The sequence below is a fragment of the Anguilla rostrata genome, chromosome 17 (assembly GCF_018555375.3).
Source record: "Anguilla rostrata isolate EN2019 chromosome 17, ASM1855537v3, whole genome shotgun sequence".
NCBI lineage: Eukaryota > Metazoa > Chordata > Actinopteri > Anguilliformes > Anguillidae > Anguilla > Anguilla rostrata.
Genome location: NC_057949.1, coordinates 10,427,021 through 10,447,656, shown reverse-complemented (window position 1 = coordinate 10,447,656; position 20,636 = coordinate 10,427,021). Strand labels below are relative to the sequence as shown.

Here is a 20,636-nt window from a genome sequence, read left to right as displayed (position 1 = left end):
ACTTGATCTTCACTAAAAACCTAAATCAAAAACATTTTGATTGGATCGATTGAATCACAGTTGACACAAAGATTCTGATAATTTATTTTAAATGGCTGCCATTAGGTTAGCCAATTAGCCAACAACAGTACACTCAAGTTTATCTCCCACAAGGTCCCACTACAACAAATTGAAGGACCCATAAGACCAGTAGAGTTGGCTGTATAATGTTTGCTGGAGACAGACAATGAAGGCAAATAACAGTGTCCTCAATATGCCCAAAAAAGCACAAAATCCGATGACTCAATCTTACAACGCACAATACAAATAAAGAGAAGGCTAAACAATAATAAATGAAAATGTCACACTTACACTATGACCATATTTTATAACTCATGTTTCGAAAAACAGGCCACTGGCGTTATTGAATGATAAAAGTTACTTCTAATTTTACAGGTCAAAATCCAAGCACTTTCAGAACTTCTTTATAATGCTACGGATGCCATTCAAGATTGTCATATAGCTAAACAGGGTCCTGATGCACATACTTTCCCCTTCAGCACAGCTGCATTCCAGTAACACTTCGCGCCAATCTTGTTGGCCTGCACATGTCCTCTTTGCCGTAAGGACAAAATCAAACAAGACCTGTCAAAGCACTTCGAACTCTGTTTAAATAACTGAAATGCCTAACTGTGACATCACTCGCTTATTTTAACTTTTTTTTAGTCCAAAAACAAAAAAACATGCCAGAGTTCTTTGGCCATGTTCATTGAAGCCATAGAATTTGAGTATAACTAAAATAGAAAAACTATCTGTACAATGCACAGATGGTCCACAAGGAACTCTGCATCTCTTTAGACAAACCTCTGCATGGATGCAATTATTTTTCACACAAAATGATTATGTGAAAGAGTTATTGGACAGAACACTGAGATGTGCCATGAATCTGTTGCATTTATGCTCACCTTGGAAACATCATTAATGCATTCACGAAACCATTAAAAATGCACAGCTCCCAGTAAACTAGTGTCTGTCCAAAGCCCAAAGTCTGGCATCCAATCCTTCTCCATTTTGTATTTAAAGACATACTATGCAAGATTTTGAGAATATGACAAAAATTACCATGCCAAGACATGTCCATGATGCAAAGGCATTCGCTGTCTTTATGCACTTTTGCCGAATTTGTGCACCTTATGCCTGTATTTGTTATTCTAAAATGTGTTTGGGGTGTGGCACTCTTTTCTGAGTGAGGATACGAGGGTGTGGCCTATGGTTTGTGATCAGATTTTAATGCAGTGTTTGTTGCTATAGCTAGCTAGCCGATGTAATGGCCCAGATACAGTGAAGCAAAAAGACAAGGTGACAGGGCTCATTCAAGAACGAGTTACTGTAACTTTGGAATTGATTTTCATTAATGGTGTCCGCTGAAATTCGCACCGGGGAAGAAAAGTGATGCACAGGTGGCTTCTTTTCTGTTGGACCTGTAAGAAATGTTACAGGTTGCCAGAGGTCCGGTTTTTGACCGGAATGTCTGGATTCAAATTATTTGTACATGTCTGGTTTGTGGTCCTGACTCTACAATGTAGCCTAATGTCGGGTCCTTGTAATTGATAGAAGAAATTTACCGGTAGTTTCGAATGAATTTGCCGGTCTGTGACTTGTGAGTAGGCAGGGTTGAAGACAAAGGAGGAGAATTTTTGGATTGTAAACACAGGCTAAAAAACACTGCATGGTATGCCTTTTAATGTCAAACAGACCTTAAATACAGTCACATGCAGCCTTAAGCAGGGCAGGCTACCAATGAGGCAAGTCACAGCTATGCATAAGATCTAAGATGAAAAACAAAATCCATCCATTCTGTTAACTGCAAACACTGGCAGAAACAGCACAAAACAGAGGACATTTAATACACAGGCAAACTCAACATTTTACATAACTTATTTAGTTCGAGTGGAAATGCATATTCTAACACTAGCAGCTGCAGTATCCCTGGTTTCCTACTGGTCTGTAGCGCTATAGCGCATGCACGCCTCACAAAGGACGAGGGGGTCGTGAGGTGCATAGCAAACATTATAGTCAGCCTCAGCTACAAGCTAGATCAGACGACACAGACAGTGTTCGCTTCCACGGGAAGACAGAGTTAACTCACCTCTTTCTGCTTTGCTTCAGATTCTTTGGTGGCTTTAGCTTCCAACTCTCTGTTAAGACAAGAAATGAGCATGCTTTAATTCACTGTTTTAATATACACTTGTCAACGTACCTAACCGAACATCATTCGTTATTTACTGTCTCAGTCTCATAAACCGGGGATAATGTTGAACAAGTTTCACTTTTGTTCCTGCCTACAATAAAATAAAAGCGAAACGCATATAAAAACATTATGTCTCTGTGATATTAATGCATGCGTGCGGTCTAGGCATGAAATTGATCCTGATGTTGAAGTTATTTCTTGTAATCATGCCTCACTTCTAGCATAAGACTTCCATACATTTGTTGACTTAGATATAGCTTTACCTTGTAAACTTGACTTGTGTTTATGGCTGGTCTATATGGTTAGCTTAGCTGCTACATTATGATAGAATTGTACTTTATCTGGCTATGTTAGCTGTTATTCGTTATTACTGTACTAACGATAGTCACTAAGAGCAATGAGTCACCACAGCAAGCGTTATACTTGCGGTTTAACCCTTTTTTATTCTTCAGAATTTCAAGTCAGTGTTCTAGAGTAGCGATTGTGACATGAGCATTAGAATGTTCAGTAAAGAACCTTCTGATCACATATTGTGATACATCTTAATGGGTTAACTAGAGAACCGGTGAGTTAGTAATTTAACGTGATTTGAAAACAAATAATAAGAACATACGGACAGAAACAATAACATTGACCAGTAAGCTGTATATTCAGAAATAACGAGTCAAGTGTATCACGTTCGGTGATAGATACTTATAGCAATGACGTTAGTGTAGCGATCACCATGGTTAGGTCGCACTTAGCTAGCTAGCTAATGTGTTCCAGTGCTGACATACAAGGTCATTCAAGCTTAGCACGCTCACCGGGTTAGCTAATTATGTAGATGCAGCTAGCTACGAGATTTTACACCGGCCCTAGCAGGAATGCTAAAGTAATAGGGGGGAACAACACAGTTTCCACTGCAGACAAATTAAACGAACACTACTTTCTAGCTAACGTTAGCTATTAACTTGCAATGCAAACACCCAATTTTGCTACCTAGTCGGTGGTCTACCTAGCCAACTAAGCAACTACCAAGTTACAACATGACTGGTTTGCTTGGTAGGACAGATCGTTACATCTGCCCAGAAAAGAACGCGTGTTGTGTGCTACCCCCCCCCCCCCCCCCCAAAACCAAATACATAGTAATCTAAATGTTACCTAGAGATTACTGTAACGTAGAAAATGCATTTACAAGCTGTACTTTCATTAGATGGTTACGAGATTCAGTGCAATATTCTTTTCATCTTTAACGGTAAGACCAAACAGTAGTAGGCTACGTTCACAGACAAGCCGTGGAGAGTTGTGACCCATAAGCAGCTAGCTACCAGTAGCCAGTAAGTTAACGGTTAATAAGCACGATAAATTATTTCTGGCTCGATCGATAGCTATTTGGTCAGCAAGACAATACATTTTGCATCACACCGAATGGAATAGATTGCTATTGTTATGTAATATTTAGTTTCAGCCGTAGCAACAGCTACAGAAAAACATATCTCCATTCCAGACATTAACACTACCTCTACCTATTAGCTACTATGATGACAGAACGTTTGGCACTTGCTTTTTCAAACCGGACTTTGCTGCTAGCTTAACCTTATCGCCCAAGGCAGCTATGTCGAATTTTGACAGTTTCTAAGCTTTGCCTAGCTAACTAATCGGCTAGTTACGCAGCGACACAACTTCGGAAGCAGTTCAACTAGTCAACGATCTGCGTTATATAGTGGCTAATTGTTACAGCTACGTATGCAGGCTATGAAAGTAAACACTGCCGTGAATGGCAGAAATAAAAATGTTTCTAGCCACAAATGAATAATTTAGCTACTGGCTAGATTGTGCACATCAATCTATAACATTTGTTAACTGCTACAAAGATAGTTACTTGCTAATGCATGCTACTTCGGATACAATATGACCGTGTCACTCAATTCGAGCTACACCAGAAGCAGTCTGGTCTAGCTTCAAACTACGCACCACTACTTAGGACGCCGTCACGTAGTAGCCTATTACTTAAAATACCGAAAACATGCATATATATAGCAATCAATATAGTATAGAAAGCTGTGCACTTACCTCACGAATTTAAAGTGCAACGGAGTACGTGAAAGTGAACAGTAAGGCGAAGGGAATTCAGTATCTTTGCAGCATTTGAGAGGAAAGGCAGTCGTTCTGCATAGTCGCCATTTCCTTCACTGGCTGGCTAACCTCCCCCTCCCTCCTTCTCCGTGTTTCGGAGGTGCAGTGTTAGCACAGGAAGAGAACACGATCGGCTCATCGGGCCGCTTCCTCTGCCTGCCAAAAACTGTCCCAAAATGGTCCTCGCAATAACAGTAAGCAGTAAATACTAGCATTCTCGTTGCTACTTTTACAATACACGGGCAAAGTATAAAATGGTGCATTAACACTCCGTTAATTTTAGATGCTGTTGTGAGTAGTTTACCTCGTGTAATTTAACAAGGAACACTTTCTCTTTCTGAAAAGTATGAAGTTGAAACTCAAAGTGTGTAGCTGCAGACAGTAGATGAACCATAACTTTTCCCATGTTTATTCATGTCTAGATGTTCACCTCTCCACCATTGTTACCTGTGCTACATGTTAGTTCACATTATGTACGGAGTTAAACTGACATTTATATACATTAATTATTTAATAATATTCAGTACAATATTTAATTATATATCGTATGCCCAATAGCATGCAAAATATAATGGGGAATGCCCATGTCATTTCCACAAAGTATTAAGGCTATGTTAAAGGGGTAAGGAATGGAATGTCTCCGAGATTGTTCAAATAAAAATGGTCAGATTCTGGAAACAACCCCCAGACGGCTCAATCTTGATGTAGGCAGCCTATGTCATAAAAAGTAACTTCTGGAAACTAGATTAAAGACTTGCTTCTGCCCTTTTGTGGTTTACATAAGTGAAAACAAAAGGGTACCGATTGTTAGCTTTACTGTGACATTAATCATACCCGAATCCATCTCGACACGTTCCTGACAAATTTTTTAAATTATCTTTCCAGAAATGCAACACTTCGTGCCTTTTAAGGTTTTTATAAAGTCTTAAGGGGATATATTTAATGAAATCTTATAATTATGAGGAAGATAATTAAATAAAAATGAAACCCACAGCCAGTATGCTTATTTATTCCACATACTGTAAGAATCTGAAAAGAGGGCAGAACACTAACTACACCCAAGAGGACAATTCAACCTACAACATTTTTCAAATACTTAACACATAAGCAGCCTAAGTAGCTATGCACTGAACTAATGAATGCGATTGCTTCAAATTACTGACGTATTTATGCATGCACACTTTCCTGTTGCACCGCTTCTACATTTAGAAGTTTTTACATGCCCGTTCAAAGCACAGGTGATTCCCATTATGTAGTCTAATGAGTTATGTTCTGTCAGTGTTCGTCACATTAAAATAACCGAACCAATTCCGGACTGAGAGAGGGAAGGAAAAAACAACAATAAACGAACAAATCTGCAACAATGTAAATTCAGGTCGTCGGCCATTCTGGAATTTGCCTACGATTTAACTCTGCAGACAAAGCAGTTGCACAGAGGTGTCAATGGCAAAACAGTGCCAGCCCTGTTAACCCTTTTGAAGACTATTTCTGCCTCGGTTGGCAGACGCTTTAGTCAACTTACCATTGTGTCCCGCTTCCCAGCAACCACCATCAACCCTCTATTCACATACTGTATTGTCAAACAGTGCTCTCTCACTCACTGATGTCATCAGGGAGGGACTGAACAGAGCAAAGGAGGATGCCAGTACCATAACTTGGATTAATAAAGAGGTTAACAGTAGAAAAGTGTTTGGTGAGATATATCAAGCATTTAAAAAATTAGCACAAATTGGGAAAATATTTTCTCTTTTCAGTTATGTTTTATAGTTCCTTATTTCAGAAATGACATAATTCTGACTTTCAACTAAAAAAGGCTTAATTCATTTGTCAAAGCTTTAACAATTATGATAATGTAAGCTATCACATTTTTATTGTACTTAAAACATCTCTAAAATAGATATTAATAGCCTAATTTGAGACCAGATTGTATGTATTAGTATGTTAAATAGCCCCTGTTTTGCAGCCTGTCGTGGGTGTTGGGGAAATGGTGAACGGGGTTCATTTTTCCAGTGGTCCTGAGCCAGAGGTTGGTTATTTTAAGTGGAGTTGAAGGTGGAAAAGTTTGGCTTGCTTTAATGTACACTGTTGAGATGTCCAATAAGTCTTCAAAGGACACACAGGGTCTTCAAAAGACACCCTTTTATGAATACTTTACATGAGACATTTCCACAGTGTGCATCTGCTGTTCAAAAGCAAACACCTTGTCAGTATAACGTTTGTTGGTCCAACAGCAAATTTCTCCAGAAAATGTGGGCGGGACTATCTTCGACCTCCAACAGAAACATGCATGGTGAAGGACCCCTGTGAGGGGAAGTCCTCATACTGTATCACAATGCAGCCAACCAGAGCATCCGTTTCACTGCTGCACAAGTTTGCTGGGGCACACACAGACACAATTTATTCTTTTAGCCGCAGAGAAAAAAACCATTCACCCATCGTCAGTCACCATGCACAGAGACTGCCCTCATGGGTACATCACCTTTTTAAAGGCAGATGCAACAAAACACAGTTTATACCAATTATCACCTCGCTTTCGCACCCAGTTATCAAATGGCAAATCATCGGACAGCTATTTAAGAAACTGGCAGCACATTCAAAAGAGAGAGTGTTCATGCGTGTGGGGGAAGAAAAAAAAAACAATCCCATAACAAACCGAACATCACAATCCAGCAAACTCGATTTAAGGAATAAAATATCTATTTTCCACAGAGGCATCGCAAGCATAAAAGAGGAGAGTGAAAAGGGGATTTTTGCACAGATTCCCGGTGCAGGAGCACGACAGTATGCATTGGATGACGGAATCCGGAGTGCTCTGCACACACCCATTTTCCTGTGGGTGGGTTTGGCTCCCAATCAAGATTCCTTCTGCAATGTAAACAGCTGGGACCGGTGAGTCACACATTTATTTTCATTGCACACTTGGCTTTTCTTGGATTCGCAGGATGGGAGGGGGCTGGTGGTGGGCGGGCAGGTGAAGGGGGCGGAGGGGGCAGTATGGAATTAAGGTGGTAAGAACAACAGGATTTCATCTCCATGGAGACCACAGATAAAATCGAGGGGAAAAAATAGATGTCGGATTTGTAGGCGAAAATGCACCTGGTTTGCTCTGGCAGCGTTACGGTCTGGAGGTACTTAAAATGCTGCTGTGTTGCTCCTGTCCTTTTGCCTAACAGCGCCCGACACATGCAGATAGGGAGGTGCTGGCATTGAACTGCCGTGAGAATGACATGACCAGCTGACCTTGTACTCAGCAAAGGTCATGTGATAAGCAGCACAGAGTAATTGGCTCCGTTCTATCCTCCGCACACACAAGCCAGCAAATGTGTGTTCAGAGCACCTGAGCACCACACTGAATTCTGGAATAAACCAAATTCCACATTCTAATAATATTAAATAATATAAGTTAAATCCCATAATCTGCTGACAGGCCTAGGACAAGACATTAAGGTACGACAGAGATTTAGTCATTTCAGTAACTGGGGTATTCAATGCTGAGTTGATGAGATAATGCCCATTGGCTGACACTAATGGGATAAAATGAATCCTTCATGAAGTGTGAATATTAAGTGGAGGAGAACTGTGTGGCTGAAGAGAATTCTGAAACGTTCTCTCACTCTTGCATTCTCTCTCTTGCTCGCTATTCAAATCAGTTCAATTCAAATGAGCTTTCGTGCCACGACACTGGACTGTGTTGCCAAAGCATTTTTAAAACACATAATGGACCCAGATGCACATTCCAAAAGTAAATATTACTATAAGCACTTATTTGAAAATCTCCCTTTTTTTTAGCTGGAAGAACACATACATGCCAACAAATACTAACGTATATACAGGCCAATGACACAAAGTGAAAAACAATTTTTACAAATCACTCGGGGGACAGACTTTAAGTGAGTTCCTGGAGAGGGAGAGGGGTCAGAGCAGTCTGGCCAGTGGAGCTGTCTCCCTCCCACCCCCGCAACGCCAGCAGAACCCCCCCCCCCCCCCCGAGAGAAATCCAGATGCTCCATTGTGATGTGACTTGGCTCGACACGTGGCCAGGCACAAACAAGCGATTTGGCCTTCCCAGCGTGCAACCCATCACGATTCTCACGCAGACGGAGACAGATGCGCATGTAAAGTCATGCAGGCGCACTGCACACTGCATACCCAGCAGACCGAGCGTGTCCAACTTTGCAGTTTTTAGTTTGAACACACATTTTTTATCTTGTCTGTGCAACACATGCACATGCCAGAAGTTATTCTGTGATTACTGGTATAAAAAACAATCCAGTTACAAGACTTTCTAAAATAAACAGTTACCTTAGTTGTATTTGTCTCTTTTGACAATTTTGCCTCTTTGATTATTCGTTTTGTGTATGCCCTATTGGATATTTATTTCTTTTACCAGTTGCCTTTCTCTGTACAGCACACTTGAACAAGAAAATGTTCACTGCTAAAGCAACTCTGACAGAGTGTATTTTACTCTCATAGAGTATTTCACCCCGTATGTAAACAGTAGCACAGAGCAGGCTGGAGTGCTCGGAAATGCGGCTGTAAATTCCCGAACGTCACAGTTTTTTTGTTTATTCAGACGCAGGTTCTGGCCAAATCTGTGGAGATGAGGCCAGTTGAGGGGCAAGTCGAGGCAAACATTAACTATGACCGTGGCTGAATCAAACCCACAACACACCGCGAGTGCCCTTCAAAGTTCCAGGAAACTGGGTTCAAATTGTGGTTACATTCCCCAAGAGTGACAATTGATAGTCTTATTAATATTTCTTTCAAGTTATTAACCCAATTGTAACCATTCAATTATAATAAACACTGTTAAATTATCATTACCTGTTCAGCAGTTAAGGACAGGATGGGCATGTATCCTCCACTTATTAATATTGATATCCATAAGACACGTTATATGTAAACCATTCCTTATGGTTAGGTCAGAACAGGTTGTCCAGGGTAGTAACAGACATAAGCTAGGCTTTACCATCGTATAGTTAAACCTGCAGATCTTTCAATGTGTAATAACTTGTAACATGGGGCTTCTGTACACTAACATAAGTCTCAAACTACAGACATTACACCTGAATAAGCAAAGACTTTAATTCCACATGTCTAAGCTTGAAAGCTATTAAAATTATCGCTAGCTAATGGTAGGCCTACGTACTGATCCATCATGCGTCTGTTCTGTGACCACAGGGAGTGTCACTAGCAGCAACAGTTGGGAGGTGAAGGGAGGGAAGGCACTGCACTATGCACCAGTGCTAGCTTTTTAGCAAAGCCACATTGTTTTTGTAAGTAGTTGGTGAAATCCTGCTCACGAAAGTGGGCACTGCAAGAAGAGTGCCCGTGGGCCTCCAGAAATTAAACCCATTTTTTGCAGGCCTCTTCGTTTTTTGGAAAAGAAAAAAGCATACTGATAAGGCGCAATGCTTAGGCATTTCCAACTTAGTTTGCCTGCACAAAAGTGGCAAGACCATCATTTACATATTACAAATAGAAAGGATTTCACCGGTTGTAGCATTTTAGTGACATATATTGTCCCCAGTTAACCCTGCCCACTTAAAACCTGGCATGTAGCCAAGAGAGAAAACAAGCCAATCTCAGCACAGACTTTTAAAATTTTTTTGCAAGAATCATTTAAAAATATTTATGGGTCAATTGTGAATGTAAAAAAAGGATTAAAACCACGCATCAGCAAAGAATTCTCAGATTTCAGCTTCCAGGACCTTTAAACCTTATCAATCTACTACAGTCTCATGCCTTTGCTGTTGTTACTACCCCCCCCCCCCCACCCCCACCCCACCCCCACCCTCACCTCCCCTTCAACACAGTCTTCTCTCTTATCTCAGTCCGTCTCTCACCACACAGCCCTGGTCACGGTGAAGGATGGAGAACTCTCCAGCTGTGAAATGGATTTGTCCAGCCTGGGCCGGAATTACGCCTCAGCCTCCAGCCAATTACATTTGGCCATCTCCACGGGCCAGCGCACACCGCTGCGCCTTGAGCTCCCTGGGCCGTCCCCCGTGCTCCTGTGTGAAGTCATCAAGGCCTCACCTGTTCCTGTGTGTATGTGTGTGTGGGAAGGGGGGGGGGGGGGGAGGTTCAGCACCCTCACCATGTCATTCACAGTTCCCACTGCATTTTCACAGGCCGTGGTGTTGGATTCCCCCCCCCCCCCCCATGCCACCGATGTACCCACCAAAACGCAGAGTGATATGCGGCTGGCTGCACACTTTTCAGAGGGGGGCGTTGCATGCTAGTTCGCTCCGGCTCCCAAAGCCCCAGAACAGTAAGGTGCAACCCCAGTCCCTGCAGTACGTGGACTGGCCATCCACAATGCCAAGGGTTCATAGTTCATTGTGGTATGTGTCAACATTCTACACTCTGCATCCTGAAGCCAACCATGCGTATGTATGTTTTTGTCTTGCCGGTGCAAGCTATTTATGCAAGATGGCCGAATCACGAAATCTGACCTGCACTCGAGTAAACCCACTGGAGCCCTGCGGGCAGCCGTTCAGACTTCAACAAGACCGTGATTGTGTCATTGCGGACACAGCGGTCTTTGCATTGGGTAGTTTAAAGTCAACAACGGATGATTTCTGTGGCAGGGCAAGAGGAGGTCAAGGCTGAACTTACAGCTTCTCTCACAAGTCAGGAGCTCCCAGGTTTTCCCTAAAAACAGCCATCACATTTTCCAGTAACCAGTAACATTCTGGTTTAAAACTTACTCGAATGCTATTCTCTGAGCATAAATCAAATAATAAATTGTACAATATGAAACTAGGTTATTTCAATAAATATTTTTTTTACTTCTAATGTGAATGAAACATTTTTATCAGCCAACCAAAAGACTGCTGAAAAGGGACTTGTCCAAGGGAGGCAGACACCACATGATAGCTCCACTCATTTTGAGGTTTGTGAAGCCTCACATGCCCATCACTAGCTGTTTGTCTCCTGGGAGACACTGACAATAGGACACACCTTCCAGGGCAATGTGAAGACGAGTGTTATATCAGTATTAGAGTCTCTTGTCAGTCTTGTGTGAATTCAGGAGACAAATATGAATAAAAGTTACAGTCCATGCCAGCCAACAATAATAAGACTTGTTCATGTATTGTTACCCCCTCATCCCACCCCTATTGAGACCTCCCTCAATTGCAGGTCCAAGGACACTGTGTCATTATGATAAGCTGCAGCATCTGCTTCACACAATGCTGAGACTTCATGGTAGGTAATTGGACCTTTACATCTTCTGAGCCCAAGCAATCCCACAATTCAACAAGTACAAATCACAAGGCTTTCGGGCGAGATGGGGTGGGGTGATCAGCCCATGCTGATTTAGTCTTTAGACTCAAATCTGTCTAGGGCCACTAAGATATAGGAGAAAACAAACGACAACAAAAAAATAATCCTGTGACCTTGGTCAGCTCCAGCAATGAGAGGGCAACTGATGCTCTAACATCATAACCCCCAGCCCCACCCCACCTTCAGGACGGGTGGAGCCGTGGTTCTCACAAGGAACTGATGTGGGCTTTTACCACCGGAAAACCACAGAGGACAGTGGCCTTCAAGCTGGCTCTGAGGAGCATCAGCCCATTCATCTCCCTCATCTTCCCTCAAGCTTTTTTGTGACAGTGTTTCTGCAAGAAGCTCAGTACAAATAAAACTCAATATAGATGAAATGAAATAAAAAGGAAATTAAAAAAACTCTACGGTTTCTGTCCTGCCCCCTGTGCTCCACCCCTTCTGGCAACCTGAATGCAGGGAGGATGCGGTAGCAGACAGAGACTGGGAGACAAGTGCTTGTCTCACACTGTCATGCTGGATACGGGCAGTCGGGAGAATTTTAAATCCCAGAGGACATGCAAATGGGAAAAATGTGCAGGAAATGCAAAATACAAATGAGCAGTTAAAGGGGTGGGAACACATCTCCGAGTATTATATCATTAAATGCACGTGGCATAGAGAGGCTCTGTGCTGCATCTTTGATTGGACTCCTCAGTATTGGACTCACAAACACCTACCTATATCCGACACGCAGCACCAAACACTGTTCACCTCAATAGCAAAGCCAAATGGTGAAATGCCAGAAACACTTTGATTCTGACCCAGACCATCCATCCATCCATCTCTCTATCTATCTATCTCTCTATCTATCCATCCCCTTCTCCCTATCTCACTGAAATGCTATCAAGACTGAGGATCAAGGAAAAATTCTGCCAAGATGAGGTCACCTGACCCTGTCTCCCCCTGCAGTGACCCCTGACCCCCAGCAAGGAACAGTGCTTGCCTACTGACCCCACTCCACACACCCATTGCTCTGAATCCAGACTCAAAGATCCATCCCATCTCGCAGTAAAGGATGAGCCATGTTAAAAGTCAGAGTTAGATTTACTGGGACGCCAACAGAAACCAGCAGAGCTCATCGCCTGCATGAATCTTCGGTGTGAGCAGAGGGGGAGATTTCTTAAGGGGGGGGGGTAATCTCTGTGAGACAGGGGGTGGGGGGGTCAGGGGTTAATGGGGGAGAATATGAGGCCACATGTAAGCACACAAATGTAGGCTACCGATAAATGGTAGTCTACGGTAGCCTATGTAGCCTAATGATGTAGGCCTGAATGCTTATATGGCGTATGTGTGTGAATAGTAAGGCTACTATGTGCAATGCTACACTATTGGTTGTAAATGAACCTAGTATGTTGTAAGTGTATGAAGTGATCAGCCATGCATGTTTTCACTGCTCAAGACTGAACCCAGGTGAATTTAACAGTGAGCTGAATGTTTCCACTCTGAGACAGACGCATGCGGCATGAGAAGTCAGCTAGGATGCCACATGACAGAGTGTGCGTGTGTGTTTGTGAGTAGAAAGGAGAGAGGGATGTGTGTGTATATATAGCTTTGATTGTGTGCATGTATGTGTATGTGTATATGCATGTATGTGTATGAGCATGAGTGTGTGTCTGCTTGTATGCAGGCAAACGTGTGTGTGTGTGTGTGTGTGTCTGCGTGCTTGTATGTAGGTTGAGGTTGCTGTCCTGGCATCGTGCCAAATAATCATTAAAGCCAACCTTGTGTGCAGTGGGCCAGTGCGATAACCGTTACCTTGGCAACAGCCGAGCAGGTTCAGGATGTGATGAAGAATCGGATTTCTGCGGTCCCAACACAATTCACACTCTCCAGATTCACCGTGTGGAATGGAGGTGGCAGTGGTGCTGGCAGTGGGGCGAGCTGAAGTAGGTGGGACAGGCACTGGGGAATTGGCTGACAGGAGACCTTCAGAGTGACAGGCAGATTCACTCCTTATTGCATTTTAAGATGCTCATTTAAATATTCATGCCTCCTCCCGTATCCCCCTGGGTTCAGAGGGGCCCGGGGATGGACGGGGCTCGGGGCAGTAAGTGAAGCAGAGCTCTGCTGATACGGAGCCTCATTCAGGCGATCAGCTGATTTACTGGGCTGCCATACTGCCCTCATCACTGTCCTTTCCCCACAGCGTGATGGATCTTCGTGGGCCCTCCTCTTCCCCCCCTCCCCCTTCTCCTCTCTCTCCCACTCATTTACTCTCTGTCTCACTCCCTGTGTCTTGCATCCCTATCCCTCTCTCACCATCCTTCTCTCTCTCTCTCTCTCTCTCTCAGAGATGAGATGGAGATTTGTACAGGAGATTTGTCTGGGTGGGCTGAATTTAACCTGGGTTCCTCAGGTTACCACTAGATAACTTCCTCCCATTGTCACACTAGGGGTACACAGCCTATAAGATACACCTCTCCTCTAGCATCATTGGCCTTTCCTGCAGTGCTGTGTGGCCAGTACAGTGCACAACTTGGATACATATGTGTGTGGAGGGACATCTGCTTAAAATAAGAAGTTCCTTGAGCTCTTGGTGGCTCAATTCTGTTGTTAATGTTGAATTTTACAAATAAACGTCTGATATTTTTTGCTTTAAAGGGCAAAACAGGCTGACGTTTCCCAAAGATTAGGCACCCTAATACAACTGCATTTGCAGCTCCCATCTATAGCAGTGCTGTACTTCAGCTTGTACTTAAGAATGAAATAAGAAGACTCACAAACATATTTAAAAGGCTGCATGAACCAGACCAAATCCAAAGACAATACTTTAGTCTATGACCATGAATTGAGTGTAAAATTAAGACCATTTTAATACAAGGGATATATCTGGGCAGAAAAACTTGTTTGGCATGTTTGATATAGGCCTATTTGTTGTGTCAAGAACTCACACAAGGAAATCAAAATTAAATACAAACAAATCCCGAGAAATATCCAAATGACTGTGTGCCAGCACTGCTGCGAACTGCCAATCAGATTCTCCAAAACTGGGACACCGATTCCAAGAATGAGGATGAGTCAGCGCCCGCTCTGGTGATGTCACAATGGTTCGCAGGGGAGCGGCCATCTGAGGAGTGTGACGGCACTCGGCGGGAGATGTAAATAAACAGGCCTGATCGCGGCGCATGCTAATGTGGTGATTAGCCACGCTAAATTAATTACAAAGGCGTCCCCTCGCAGGATCGTCCGCACCGCGCTTCCCTCTCTACCAGACGCCCGCCTGGCTATTCTTCAGTCCCTAAATAACGCCGCAACGATCTTTCTCTGCAGACACCAGGTGCCAGTCTGTGGAAATTTGTTTACTTTGCAGTTTTCAGGAGTAGTTTTCAGACAATCCCAGTCACCCAGCCATCTATCCCCGGGTGAACAATTTTTTTTTGTCCCCCAAAAAGTTGACGTTTTTAAAAAGGGGTGATTGCTGTGGAGCATTTCACAAAAACAAGATAGCTCAACCTGCTGATGTTCCACAAGCAACGGTGTGTAAGGCATGGTACATTTTCATGGGACATGCTGAAATGACACATCTGACATGATTTTACTGTTCCATCCATGAAGTCTCAGTTAATTTACTTTCTCATGGAAGAGTGGTGTTGGGTTCCTCCCGCAGAATTCCAGATGTGGGTGGAGTCTTTACCACAGAGAATCCAGGCCACACTAACCAGTCGTGATAGCCCAACACCCCATTAATGACTTTACATAGTCATTTATCATACAGGTGTTCACCACCTGTATGGTTACTGTTTCTTATGTAAACTAACTCTCATCAAAGTAGTTTACTTAAAACCAGGACCAAAACACTTTCTATTTTGGATGCTCATTCCCAAAACAGATAAATGACTAAGAAGAATGTTTATTTATATTTTTGAAGGTTTTTTCAGTGTGTCCAATTTCTTTAGTCATTTGAACTTTTCTGAACTTTTTTTCAGTTAGGCCATCCAAACTCCACCTCTCCACCAAACTTATCTTCCTTGTCCTGGTCTGTGGTGCATACAGGAGGGAGACAGACAGGTCCTGTAAGACGCCCAGGCAAGCCGACAGGCTGTAACTGCTTTCATACCCACATGTAAACATTTTTCACAAATCACATATCAAGTTCCGCTGAGCTGCTTGTCCTGTGCACATCTACAGCCAATGGAAATGCAGCATTTTGGCATGACCCCTTTTTCCTCTTTCACTTAAAGGGACCTGCCTGTTTTCTCAGGTGGCAGGTGCACCTTACACAACATTCCGGAAACATGCTTCATCAGCAGGGTCAAAGGTCAGAGACTGCGGCTAGAATAAAGCCCTGGAGAAAAGCTTGTCATCCCAATAAACCACACACCGCATCAAGGCATGATAGCAGGCCTATTTAGCATGTCCGTAATATACTCCATCTGCTCCATCTGTCCTTCCTGTTTCCCAATAGTGCCACTACATAAAGCATAACACAATATAGACTATAGGTGGCATTCTGGGCACACTGGTTTTGCCCTAATGAGGAATCCCGTACAATATATTCCATATTCACAGTAGTTATGGTTCCTTGAAAAATGGATACCCCCCCCCCCCTCCCCACCCCACACACGTTCGCACAAACTCCTTTAGGTTTGTTTTCTCAGCACACAGCGCCCGGGAGGCGCATCATTTATTAACGCGGGCGATCACGTTGCAGGCGACCCACTTCTGGCGGAGGCCGCTCGCTGCGCAAACAGCCGACAGTAATTTCCTGCGACACGCCGGTGATTAATAATGCAGCGCCGCTTCGGCAGCGCAGGTGTGAGGCGGCCAAACAGAGAGCTCCGGCTGCTCGTCCAGAGGAGCAAGCGCAAAGTCAAACACCGAGAAGGCTGCCGTTTCTGTGCGACGCGCGGTGACATTTTCCAAGCCATTTGATTTACAAATATTTACCGGCTTCTTAGTCCGTACAGTAGCTTTCACTTCACAATTCAAGCAAACAGGCAAGCTAGCTCAATGCCCTTATTGTATTATCCATACAATTTGTCATTTTTTATTTTAATGATGAGAATTATTATTATAATTAGCATTATTATAATAATAACAATAATCCTTTTTTTTGTTATTATTATTATTATTTTTTTTTTTAGCACATTACACCTCAGGGGGGCCAGGATAGAGAGGAGACATGATCAAGAAGAGGGTTTTATTCTATCTGTGCCATGACAAGTAGCCAGCGGAAGGAGGTATATGCGTATAATATAGCTGACTGTATGTGAGCCAAGCAGCAGCATTCTGAATGGACTGGAGGGGCCTTCGCACCCGCAGGGAGTCGAGCAAGGCCAGGACTGCTGTCGGCCACTGGGTACATCTCAAGGGTCTGAATGAGCTGGGTCGCATATGTAGAAAGGAAAGGGAGGATTTGGCGGATGTTGCAAAAAATAAAATAAAACAAATGGGCAGCTCCGTGTAATTCTTTGCGGTGCTCTCAGGAAAGAAGACGTCTCGTTATCTAGGCCCGCGCCACTGGTGGAGGGGTGCGGTGTGCCCGCGGTACAGTGCAGGAGCGCAGCGGCAGGTTAAAAATAAAGTGCTGCGCTCTGCACACGAAGACAGAGGTAACACCAGGACAGCACAGCGCGGTAACATGAGCAGCGTGACAGCTGCTCTTCAGACCAGCAGGATCCTCCAGCGTTGCCAGGGAAACCATAGTCATCCTGGGGTGGGTGGGTGGGTGGCGTAGGGGGGGGGGGAATAACACCTTAATTCTGGGAGGCTGTATTACATAACAGGTAGGGAGCTTGGCTTATAGGACTGCAGGTTTGATTCCCAGGTGGGGCACTGCCATTGTATCCATGAGCAAGATACCTGAATTGTTTCCGTCAATATCCAGCTGTATAAAGGTACTCTAAAACAACCTAAGCTTTGTGAGGTTCTCTGGTTAAGCGGGTCTGCTAAATCACAAAAATGCAGAAACGGAAACTGTGCCTGTGAGGAAGGTTAAAAAATTGGTTTTAAAAATATTGGCAACAATGTGGAAAAATGTAGAATCTTAAGAGCAAACTGCTGGGGGTTACATCTGGGTTTTGGCTAACAGCTGTTGGGACTCAGGCGTTTGGCCAGCCTGAAACAGGGCCTGTTTACAGCCTACCGCAGGCCAGTGTAAACACGCTCGGTACGGAGGGCCTGAACGCAACGAGCCTATCTCTGAGCACAGCGTGCAGGCCTTTCCCCACTGCGTTCACTTAACACCTAACACCACTCTACCCGGGACGAGTCTGCTACAGCCAATTACGCACCCGGAATAAATCACCAGGCAACGAGCGGTGACACATGGTTACATCATTAGCGGAGGCTGTGCCCCGCCCCCCCCCCCCACCTCGCTAACAAGCTCCCGAATGGTGGTGTCACTCGTGGGGCACAACGGGGTCGCTCTCTGTCTTTCCTTTATGCCTTTGTGTGAAACACTCCGCTAATGAACCTGCACTGTTTACACACCAAACCATAAGGGCCCAATTTCTGCTCCCTGGCCCCTCCCTGCCCTCTCATTTGCCCCCTCCCCTTTTAGTCTTTCTCTCCTTTATTTGTTTGTCTTTTGCTCCACCTTAAATTTAAGTAAATTGTCTCCCCACCAGTCCCAAAGTGGCAGGTACTGAGCACTGATTATTTAAAGTGATAATGCTTATTAAAACTGTTTTTAAACGGCTAATTTATTTTGTGTAATGTGCCAGCCTTACCTCTGTGGGCTATAAATTAAGGTAACACTCTATTCTATAAATCATAAGGCTGTCATAAGCCTGATATAACTAGTCATTACAGCTTATTACAAATTGTGCACAGCCATGCTGCTCCTAATTATACCACTGTGTGTTTATGTGAAATAATGGCTCAAGTCCATTGCCCTTACAAACATTTTCTGTGGGAATTTATATTCTTACAGACCCACACACTGCCTTTGAACACTAAGACAACAATATAAGACAGGGGTGTTAGATTGCATCTGGAGAAGGGCAGGTTTGGGATCAGTCGAGCACTAAAACACTTGATTCAACCCATCAGCAAATCCTCACCCTCAAACAAGTGAGCTAAATGAGCTGAACCAGGATTTTTTTTCATTCTCATCTAGAACAAAGCCTGGACCCACACCAGCTCTTCTCTGATAAGATTGCGGAAGCCCTGGTAAAATGGATGCTCAGTGTGCCTGACCAAACACTATCACTTTAAATTCTCAGAGATCCCCATGCTACATTTCTATGAACAATGTGTATACAACATCATTCTCTAGCCAGGCCTACTATGTCCCGGGAGCTAGATTGTGTTTAAAATGGTACATTTAGACATTTTCCATGAACATTGCTATTGAACTCTGTGTCAACTAATTTCACAAGTACGCAAGCAGATGTCTTCTTAAAATATGGATAGCTATTACTTATTATTCTGTTGGAAGTATGATGCCACTGTGCTGATGCTGACCTCATGATTTCTGATGGATCTGAAAAATAACTTTTTTTCTTGTCAGTGATGAAAGGTTGAAAATTATGTCACTGATGAGCTGCATCTGGCCCCTTGATCGCCAGTTGAATAGGTCAAGCCTACAATATTATCAAATGACTGTAGGGAGATAGAGGCCGTATCAGTTCACTGTTGAGGGGAGACTGGCAGACAGCATTCGTTCATGTCGTTTTGTTCACTGTGGCCTCGTTTAAAGGTGATTAGGGACCTTATCTGGAAGCTGCTGGTGTTTGGGCAGCGATTATACAGGAGAATTCATTATGGCACATCAGTGCTCATTTAGCATTGCACACAGCCAATTAAAGGGGGGGGTGATGACACAGCCTTTCTGTTCTGGACTCTTCAAATCAGTCATCACAGCCAGGACCTTGGCCTATTTTAACCTGACGTTTACAAGCTTAATTCCCAAGTGGAGCACAACTGCTGTGCCAGGCGAGTTGTTTAAATATGCTTCAGTGTATATACAGTGATATGAATGGAAAAAATGTTAAATCTAAGCAAGGCCAGTTTCCCTGGGTTCTGCACATCCAGAAGCTTTCTCCTCTGCCCTGTCTGTCATTCATGACCTTTGACCCTTGTGATGCCATTGACTGGAGGGGGTGCTGGAGCCTATCCCAGCGTGCATTGGGCGAAAGGCAGGAATACACCCTGGCCAGACTGCCAATCTATCGCAGGTCACACACACTATTCACTCACACGCTCATACCTATGGGCAATTTAGAGTCTCCAATTAGCCTACCAGCATGTCTCTGGACTGTGGGAGGAAACCAGAGTGCCCGGAAGAAACCCATGCGGACATGGGGAGAACATGCAAACTCCACACAGAAATGCCCAGGCCGGAAGGTGGCTAAGCTTCCATTCAGTTCCACAGCTGAAGCCAGACCCACAGCAGTTCCCCCAGTAAGGAAAACAATGTCCAGAGCACCCTCCCCATTAAGCGAGGCCATTGTTTCTCTCTAGGGATTTCTCTCTCCCCCTAAATAGACCCCTGCATGTGTATTCATTCATGCATTCTTTCCAGAGAATCTAAACACCACTGACTATGGCAGTCATAACAGCAGCTGCCATTTAATAGCCCCCCTTTGTGACTGGACTCCTGTAGACATAAGCAGTCCATGAATATCAAGACTCTCCTGTCAAACAGTGCATTCTCTCAGGAGCATTCTGGTCATTGTCGTAAAGCTCTGTTAGTATGTACTGTCTGTCAGCGATTGGCTACTGTAACCCATCAGCCTTTTAAAACTATTTCATTCAGTCTCACCTAAATATTTAACACTGGAGTAAGGACTTCAGTTTTCCCATTTTTCCACTCTAAATCATACATTGGATAGTACTGAATACCTGCTACTATCACCTGAACAAAAAATTATAAACAGAAGTAATTTATAATAGTTAAATCTGCAGCATATAATTAAGATTGTAGCAGGCGTAGGATATTTAAAACATCAATCAGATCAACTGAAATAAACAAAAATGAAAGGTTTGAACTCAATAACAATGGTCCATTTTTATA

The 20,636-nt window shown here is 43.6% G+C and overlaps 1 protein-coding gene and 1 long non-coding RNA gene across 4 annotated transcripts in view; one reads left to right on the top strand and one right to left on the bottom strand.

Annotated features, from left to right (window-relative positions):
* LOC135243670 (trinucleotide repeat-containing gene 6A protein-like) overlaps positions 1-20,636 on the bottom strand; it is a 59,287-nt gene that overhangs the window by 35,867 nt on the left and 2,784 nt on the right. The window contains exons 1-2 of one of the 3 annotated variants that reach the window (XM_064315653.1): positions 5,868-5,935; positions 2,129-2,177 (exon numbers count right to left, since the gene is read on the bottom strand). The gene's annotated coding sequence lies outside the window, so the exon portion shown is untranslated. Of the gene's footprint in view, positions 1-2,128; positions 2,178-4,282; positions 4,440-5,867; positions 5,936-20,636 lie in introns of those variants that run through there. The other 2 variants (XM_064315651.1, XM_064315652.1) reach the window with 2 other exon arrangements.
* LOC135243672 (uncharacterized) lies at positions 4,414-11,110 on the top strand. The gene is made up of 3 exons (XR_010326744.1): positions 4,414-4,539; positions 7,055-7,234; positions 10,199-11,110. It is a non-coding gene; the product is annotated as an uncharacterized LOC135243672 (long non-coding RNA).